Raw genomic sequence first — 9,736 nt, forward strand, 5'->3', positions numbered from 1 at the left:
TGTCGGCACAGTACCTAAAAATAAGACAATTGTACCCGAGATTTTCAAAAAAGAAACAGAAGTATATAGTTCTCGATTTGGGTTCCAGAATGACGTTACACTGGTGTCCTACATACCTAAAAAAAGGAAGTTGTGCTGGTTCCATCAACTTTACACCATGATAAAAACATATACCAATCGACAGGTGATAAAAGAAAACCAAAAATGATTACTTATTACAATGCAACCAAAGCTGGTGTCCATGTCGCAGATAAACTGAGTGTCACTTATGATGTCGTTCGCTACATCAAACGTTGGCCTATGACAATTTTTTTATGGTATACTTAACATGGCTGCCATAAATGCCATCACAGTCTACAGAGAAAATAACAATGGTGACAAAATTTAGGTTTGAATCTGATAAATGAGTCTTCGCATTAGACAAGAAAACGTACGTCTTCCAAGGGAAATTCGAAAAAGGATTGCTGATCAACTGGGAGAAACTTCATCGCCAGTTCCAAAATACTGAAAACAAAGGACAGGAAAGCAAAACATTGTTGGTCGAAGTGTGAGAAGCCAATATGTATGGAGCACGCGATTTTTATGTGCGGAGAATGTGCTGATTTGTAGGTATAATGTTGGTACTAAGCCAATTAATCTCATAAGACCTTTTATTTTATATTGCTGTTTTATAATTATAAGATAATATCGTTGTGTTAATTAATCAAAGTAACTGTAATTTAGTTCGAATTTTGTATGAAAAGATGCTAAGCTTCTGAAACTTGTACTTTTTTTGAGAAAATATAGACACCATTACTTCACCCAAAAAAAAAAAAGATTTTATATCTTAAACACAGTATTTCACTTACTCGACTTGTTTAACAGACAACATTATTAATATCCCAATTTAAAAAAAGTTTAATACACGATTATAGTATCAAAAATTCGACATCAAAGTTTCGGGAATCTCATACCCACCTCATGGCTGATGTAACAATTTCTCACCTCATTCACTACGGGTTAAAAAAAATCACAATTAATATTAGGTGGGATTAACTGTGACATGAAGATTAAGAACTCTTCAGAAAATTTGCAGTCTTTGTTGCCTATTAGCTGATAACTTTCTCTTTTGTATGACATAAAATTAAATGTAGGACGCATAAAAGCAGTGAAGACGAAGGGACAAGCAAGACAGTACACATTTCTTCAATCCTTAGGTCCCAGCATTGTTTTTCTCTCTAATCTTGCTACAGCTTTACATGCCGTGCTTTACTTTTTGCAAAAGAATCTATTAACTCATCAAAGTTCGTCAAACGTTTTGCCACATCAAAAATCAAAATGTCGTTGTCTAATACCGAAAAATCTGTTAATACGAGTCGTACCCAAGACAGGTGTGGTTTCTCGAATTGACTTTGTCTATTTTGTCGTTCTCTACCAGATAAAACGAAATAGTCTTTCTAACATTGCAGCAGTTGTAAAACACGCCCAAATAAGCGGCACTGTTTTGGCACAAAAGGCCATTTTCATCTAGCTCATTTACATAAATAATACGACTGAATATAGTTCACGAAGTACCGATATCAAATTCCTATTAGTCCCACTACAAATAAAATGTTTTATGTCAGAAAATAGTTTCACACTTCATTCGTATGCTCCAATTTCTAAAGCATGAGATCGAAGAGTAGTAGTAGTACGAAATTTTTATATTAATTTGGAATCGTCATATTCTTCCATACAGTTTGTGTGATGTCTCCCTTTCTTCTCCTTCCTCGTTGTAACAAATGATATCGTCATCACTAATTCACTAACTGTTCCCGACATTGTCAAAACTTATTCACTGGTTAACTTCGCTAGCCCTGTGAGAATCACCGATTCAGTTATCCCGCGTTTATTCTCCGGTCAGGCGTTGTTAAGTGTTCGTACAACGCGTTTATCGCGCTATTGCGAGAATAGAACTTAAGCGGCTGCTAAGTGGAGACTGTACAACTGCCCCTTAGTAGTGTAGCGATCAACCATATAAACAAACAGCGTTTGGCCTTCAACAGTGTGTTCAAAGATGGGCAAAAGCCAACTGGGATGCGTTTCAAAATCATATGAGCAATAGATAGACCAACGTGCGCAGGATGTTAGGCGCTTCGTGAAAACGATTTTTCCCTCCAAGAATATGACTTTGGTGCCCCTGTAATTGTCGCCCAGGGCAGATACTCCAGTTTGCCTCGCCCTACATCCGAGCCTGCCCGAACAGGCAGACACGCGAGGGTAGCTGATGTTATTGCACATACAGTAGCTTACTTATGGTCACTCATCTAACGAAACTACTGATATACGAGCACAGCCACAGGTAACAAGCAATTCAATGGAAATTTTCTATATTGTCCTACGAATTTTTTATTATGTCACAAACACTGACGCCCCTCAGTCGGTAATTTTCCGGCTTCAGTATTAAAATTACATTAACGAGATATGAAAGATGCAAATCCTTACAGGCATGTCGTATCACACTTTAAGGAAGAAATAAGTCAATAAAGGGCTGTAAAGGGAATGATTTGAAGAGTCATATGTTGAATGAAGTAGGCAACGGCCTTGCCGCGGTGGCTACACCGGTTCCCGTGAGATCACCGAAGTTAAGCGCTGTCGGGCGTGGTCGGTACTTGTATGGGTGACCATCCAGGCCGCCATGAGCTGTTGCCATTTTTCGGAGTGCACTCAGCCTCGTGATGCCAATTGAGGAGCTACTCGACCCAATAGTAGCGGTTTCGGTCAAGAATACCATCATAACGACCGGGAGAGTGGTGTGCTGGGATGGCACTGCGGTCGGATGGTCCCGGTAGGCCACTCGTGGCCTGAAGACGCTTTTATATGTTGAATGAAGTAGGAATCAAAATTGTGGCACTAAGATCTTACCACTTCATGAAAGAGAATAGGCATGGCGGAACTGCGTCAGAAAGGAAAATGCTTGCAAATAATGAATATCAATGAGGTTGTATTGCGGCTGTATGTGAAGCTGGATGACCCTTCCCAAGAAGTGCCCAGTATATCCACTAGATGTAAAGAGTAACAGTGTGAGTAAAGTGGTCCATATAGTGAAAGGACATACACTCCTTGTCCTGATTGCCGATGATAATTATGTACAAATTCACTCTTGGATAATGACATCAGTCTAATGGCCTCGCTGCAGTAGTAACACCAGTTCCCATCAGGTCACTGAAGATAAGCGCTGTTGGGCTTGGCTAGCACTTGGATGGGTCACTGTCCAGGTCTGCCAAGTGCTTTTGGCAAGCGGGGTGAGCTCAGCCATTGTGAGGCCAATTCAGGAGATACTTGATTGAGAAGTAGCGACACCAGTCATGAAAACTGACAATGGCTGGGAGAGCGGTTTGCTAACCACTTGCCCCTCCATATGCACACCTGTTGACACCTAAGGGCTGAAAATGACACAGTGGCCATTCGGTACCATTGGGTGTTCACGGCTTGTATCGACAGTGTCTGTTTCTTTCATGACATCAGACGAGCAGACACTGCTGATCGAAAAGCGATTTCAGTACAAATAGAGATTAATGTCACATTCAGAATATCGGCTAGGAACACAAGGAATGGTTTGTAGCAAGCTGGGGTATGAGTTAAGCTGCCACTCGGCATGCTCGCTCACAGCTTCATAACCGTGCATCCCAACTCCAATGACATAACGGACCATACATCTGGAGGAAAGAATATGACATTCACTCCGCGTATGATGTCCTTTATGAGCTTTATTAGGAAGCATTAGGATGTATTGAAAGTTTTGGTAAATTCTGAATCGTATATCGATAGTTTATGGTTCTACGATAATAATAACGTTAATAATAATAATAATAATAACGTACGCTGTAGAACATGTGGGCTATATCATGTGAGTAAGTCATTATGTAGGATCAATCCTTCACTTCTTCCTTTTCTCGTTAATTTCTCCAACTTTTAGGTTGAATTTGTCTGCCTTGGCGTCCTAGTTATGAAGAAGGAGCTATATGGACGATACACTGTACAGATAATCAACATACGGGGAAAAAGAGTTGTACAGATTGTCAAAATGTTATTTCACCTTCAGCTTTACTGTACAGTCCCACATCAGTCACCAATTACATCAGAGTCGTTCTCTGCACCCCTTGTACACTCCTGGAAATTGAAATAAGAACACCGTGAATTCATTGTCCCAGGAAGGGGAAACTTTATTGACACATTCCTGGGGTCAGATACATCACATGATCACACTGACAGAACCACAGACACATAGACACAGGCAACAGAGCATGCACAATGTCGGCACTAGTACAGTGTATATCCACCTTTCGCAGCAATGCAGGCTGCTATTCTCCCATGGAGACGATCGTAGAGATGCTGGATGTAGTCCTGTGGAACGGCTTGCCATGCCATTTCCACCTGGCGCCTCAGTTGGACCAGCGTTCGTGCTGGACGTGCAGACCGCGTGAGACGACGCTTCATCCAGTCCCAAACATGCTCAATGGGGGACAGATCCGGAGATCGTGCTGGCCAGGGTAGTTGACTTACACCTTCTAGAGCACGTTGGGTGGCACGGGATACATGCGGACGTGCATTGTTCTGTTGGAACAGCAAGTTCCCTTGCCGGTCTAGGAATGGTAGAACGATGGGTTCGATGACGGTTTGGATGTACCGTGCACTATTCAGTGTCCCCTCGACGATCACCAATGGTGTACGGCCAGTGTAGGAGATCGCTCCCCACACCATGATGCCGGGTGTTGGCCCTGTGTGCCTCGGTCGTATGCAGTCCTGATTGTGGCGCTCACCTGCACGGCGCCAAACACGCATACGACCATCATTGGCACCAAGGCAGAAGCGACTCTCATCGCTGAAGACGACACGTCTCCATTCGTCCCTCCATTCACGCCTGTCGCGACACCACTGGAGGCGGGCTGCACGATGTTGGGGCGTGAGCGGAAGACGGCCTAACGGTGTGCGGGACCGTAGCCCAGCTTCATGGAGACGGTTGCGAATGGTCCTCGCCGATACCCCAGGAGCAACAGTGTCCCTAATTTGCTGGGAAGTGGCGGTGCGGTCCCCTACGGCACTGCGTAGGATCCTACGGTCTTGGGGTGCATCCGTGCGTCGCTGCGGTCCGGTCCCAGGTCGACGGGCACGTGCACCTTCCGCCGACCACTGGCGACAACATCGATGTACTGTGGAGACCTCACGCCCCACGTGTTGAGCAATTCGGCGGTACGTCCACCCGGCCTCCCGCATGCCCACTATACGCCCTCGCTCAAAGTCCGTCAACTGCACATACGGTTCACGTCCACGCTGTCGCGGCATGCTACCAGTGTTAAAGACTGCGATGGAGCTCCGTATGCCACGGCAAACTGGCTGACATTGACGGTGGCGGTGCACAAATGCTGCGCAGCTAGCGCCATTCGACGGCCAACACCGCGGTTCCTGGTGTGTCCGCTGTGCCGTGCGTGTGATCATTGCTTGTACAGCCCTCTCGCAGTGTCCGGAGCAAGTATGGTGGGTCTGACACACCGGTGTCAATGTGTTCTTTTTTCCATTTCCAGGAGTGTATTATGTGAGCAAGCCCTCCAAGATACCTGACCTAGACCTTACTGAGCATATTCAGGTTCAGTCTTGAGGGATATTCTTTACTTGTACACTATTCTAAGAATTCTTCGCCGGGTCTTCAGCGACTGGAAAAACGGCTGCAATGACAGGCAACTGTAATGGAGATTCTCATGAAAGGGGGTCGCAATCGTCCACAAAAAATTTTTTAACAGCGGATACACCACAATACAAGAAATCCACTCCAGTTTAATGCCGACCAACAACAAACAGTCAGCATACATAATAGTCATAATTACACCCTTACCATGTCACACAGAAGCTAACATTCCACATGTGGAACTCTACTTGTTGCACACAACAGCTCACAGTGAACAGCATGAGTGCAGGAACCACCTCACTGAACGTCTAAAATATATTGAAAGAGCACTCGGAATGATGAGCTGCACATTGGTGCACGCAGATGGCATGACACGTATAAATAAAAAACTAAATGCATTCCACTTGCTAACAGACACTGTCGAAACAGGTGGTGAAAGTGTTCTAAGTCAAGGGGAGTTTTATCTGGAACAAAGCGGTGTCTCTGATACATCTGCCACCCACCCCCCTCCTCCGATGATCAAGTCCATTTAGTTCACCTCCAACATGAACAACACAACCAATGTCGTCCCTGCCTCTTCCTCTTCCTAGAAATAAAAGAAAAAGCTCTCCTGTTTACACTCCATTGATACCCTCCTGAAATCGGTTACATCCACCTAATTACATCCTTTCTGACTAACTGTTCATCCTATGTAACAACATCCACCTAGAATTTTCTATCCAGACACACGTGTGCCCCAAGCATTCTTCCTATCACAGCTCCTTTATCTCCTTCACACAAATGGTGTCCCACAACACCAGCACCGGTGTATCTACTCCGATATGCTAATAATACTCCCTTCCTTCCAGTTCAGTCTACTCACCACTGAGCCCAACGAACACTCCATCTCAACAACTTCACCTCCTGGTGCAACCACTGATTCCTTTCCATCAGCCCTTCAAACATCCGTGTAACAACGGTAGGAGAAACCAATCAGGCAGTCCGTCCCAGAGACCTTTACCTAAAAATCGACAAACGTCTAATTCATGTAGCTGAAAAGCTGAAAATCTTAGACTCACAATAAAGCAAAAACTGAACTCAAACTCGAACTCTCACCTACTAATCATCCAAAAGGAAGCCCTAGTAGACTAAAACTACTAATTTGTAGATCGACTTAATGCGACTTTCGTAATCCTTACATACAAAGTCCAATTCGTATCTATTCCAATGTGGCAGGCACTTCCACTCCTCCCGAGTTTTATCATTCTTCCCAGACTCTGAAACAACATGCATGCACTCCACCTCACATTCTGCAAGCGACTATGTTCTCGCACTTGTATACTGCATTGGCTTATAAATTTCACAAACTTTCTGAAGCTCCTGAGAATTTCGCGACACCTACACTTCCCAAAACCCTATATTTTACCCCCACCATTGGTAACCCTGGCGTTCTATGGCCCCTTTATCAATACATCTGACCTTCCCTTCATCTCAATACACTCCATGTCCCTTCCAAACGTAAACTCTTTCGCCTTTACTTCTCAAACCCTGAAGCCATCCCTGAAATCTACCCTTCCTTCCAAAAATACCATATCCTACCCATCCCAAATTATGGCTCTAATCCACACTATCTTTGCTCAATTGGCATCCCACTCATCTCTTAACACTTACATACCAGCTATAAGTTCCTTCCTACACTGCCGCTTGTGAAAAGTGCAACACCGAGAAGGAATTATCCGGATAGCACCATACCATGGAAGTGGCGACGGGTGTGCAAGCAATACGTGATACGATTTTCAGCGAGATGGGGTACACGTAAGCCGAGCAGAGCCCTCTCGTGTCAGTCCAACAGGGTGCAGAGCTGTCACACAGGATGGAAACAATGCAGTGAGTACCAGTATGCCTCGTCGACGACAAAGGCAGCCTTATCGGCATTTGAGCAAGTTCGAACGGGGCGGGATGACCAGTCTCCTGGGAACGGAGCTGTCATACCGTGACATTTCGGCTCGCACAGGGCATGCTGCTACGACAGTGATACGTATGTGGAAGCAGTGGATAGAGGAAGGTCGTATGCAGCGACGAGCGGGAACTGCACCATGGAACATGACCACAGCACAGGATGACCGTCATCTTGTCCACATGGCCATTACGGACAGTACAGCGTCATTCACAGTGTTGGTTCGTCGCTGGAGCACTGCATCAGGTGTGAACTTGTCTGCATCCACGGTTCGTCGCCGTCTTCTGCAGGTTGGGCTGGTTGCACGCATGCCGTTACGTCGGTTTCCATTGTCCAGAAACCACAATCTCCTCCGACTGCAATGGGCACGTGAACACCGTCACTGGGGTGCTGAGTGGCAACATGTAATCTTTTCGGATGAGTCCCGCTTCCACGTCTCCAACAGTGATAGCCGCATACGCGTCCGGCGGTACCGTGGTCAGCGCAACCTGGAGGGCTGCATTGCGGAGCGGACAAACACCAGGTGTTATGATTTGGGGCGCCATTGGTTACAACAACCGATCTCGCCTCGTACATATTGCGGACACTTTGAACAGGAACCGGTACTTAACGGAGATTGTGGGACCTGAGGTACTCCACCTGCTTCAGGCATATTCACAGGCCATATTTCAACAGGACAATGCCCCGTCACATACTGCGAGGAATGTACAGACCTTCTTCGAAGAGCGACAGGTGCCATTGCTTCCCTGGCCTGCACGTTCGCCAGACATGTCACGCATCGAACATGTCTGGGATATGGTTGGTCAGCTCCTGGTGCGTCACGGTCCTCCAGTTACTGGTGTCACATATTTGTGGGCTCTGATAAAAACTGCGTTGAGGGAAATCCCTCAGGAACGTATTCAGAACCTTATTGATTCAATGCCACGACGAATAGCAGCTCTAACTGCAGCGCATGGTGGCCACACGACGTACTTTATAGTAGGGCTCAAAGGACATGTACAGATTTGGAAAGGTAATCATTTGTCATGTACTTAACCTGTGGTATTAAATTAATTGAATTCATGCGTTTCCTTCTTGGTGTTGCAATTTCCACAAATGGTAGTGTATATAGACATCCCACATCCTCTTCCATGTAAATTACTCTTCAATACTACCCACACCTCAATCCATAAAAATAGTAGTCAGGTGCGCCTGTGGTAATGAAGAGAATGTACAGCACATCAGAATCACCGTGTCATAATTCCCACCTTCTTTAGATTTTTCAACTTTTTATATTAAAATTGTAAACTACACTTTACCATATCAAAGGTATTTGGACACCTATTAATTGAGATTAATATAAGACGTGTCCACCATTCGATCGGCCGCTGTGGCGGAGCGCTTCTAGGCACTTCAGTCCGGAACAGCGCTGCTGCTGCGGTCGCAGGTTCGAATCCTACCTCGGGCGTGGATGTGTGTGATGTTCTTAGGTTAGTTAGGTTTAAGTAGTTCTAAGTCTAGGGGACTGATGATCTCAGATGTTAAGTCCCATAATACTTAGAGCCATTTCAACCATTTGTCCACCATTCGCCATTATCGTGTCTTGAGCTCTGCTGAGGAAACTTTCGATGAGGTGTCTGTAAGTCTGTAGAGGAATGGCAAGCCACTCTTCCTCAACAGCCGAAACTACATAGGTACCGATTTTGGACGATGTAGTCTGGAGTGAAGCCGTTTTTCTGACTCATCCAAACGGTGTTCTATTGAGTTCACGTCAGGACTCAGGGTGGAAAGTCCATTTCAGGAATGTTACTGCGTACGCCCCACAAATTCTGCTTTATCACAGAGCGCATTGTCATACTGATACAGTCATCGTCTCCGAACAGTTCCTACACTGTTTGCATACGCAATGCTGTAAAATGTGTTCATGTCCTGCTGAACTTAGCGCCTACTTAAATGCAATAAGTGGATCACATCCTAACTATGAAAAATACACCCATACCGTACCACCACCTCCTCCATACTTCACTGTTGGCACTACGCAGTACCGAGCGAGGTGGCGCAGTAGTTAGCACACTGGACTCGCATTCGGGAGGACGACGGTTCACTTCCGTCTCCGGCCATCCTGATTTAGGTTTTCCGTGATTTCCCTAAATCGCTTCAGGAAAATGCCGGGATGG

The 9,736-nt window shown here is 45.4% G+C and overlaps 1 pseudogene; it reads left to right on the forward strand.

The window, feature by feature from the left end:
- Positions 1-2,552: 2,552 nt before the first annotated feature.
- Positions 2,553-2,670, forward strand: LOC124778200 (annotated as a pseudogene).
- Positions 2,671-9,736: the final 7,066 nt, after the last annotated feature.

This window comes from Schistocerca piceifrons, chromosome 2, assembly GCF_021461385.2.
Source record: "Schistocerca piceifrons isolate TAMUIC-IGC-003096 chromosome 2, iqSchPice1.1, whole genome shotgun sequence".
NCBI lineage: Eukaryota > Metazoa > Arthropoda > Insecta > Orthoptera > Acrididae > Schistocerca > Schistocerca piceifrons.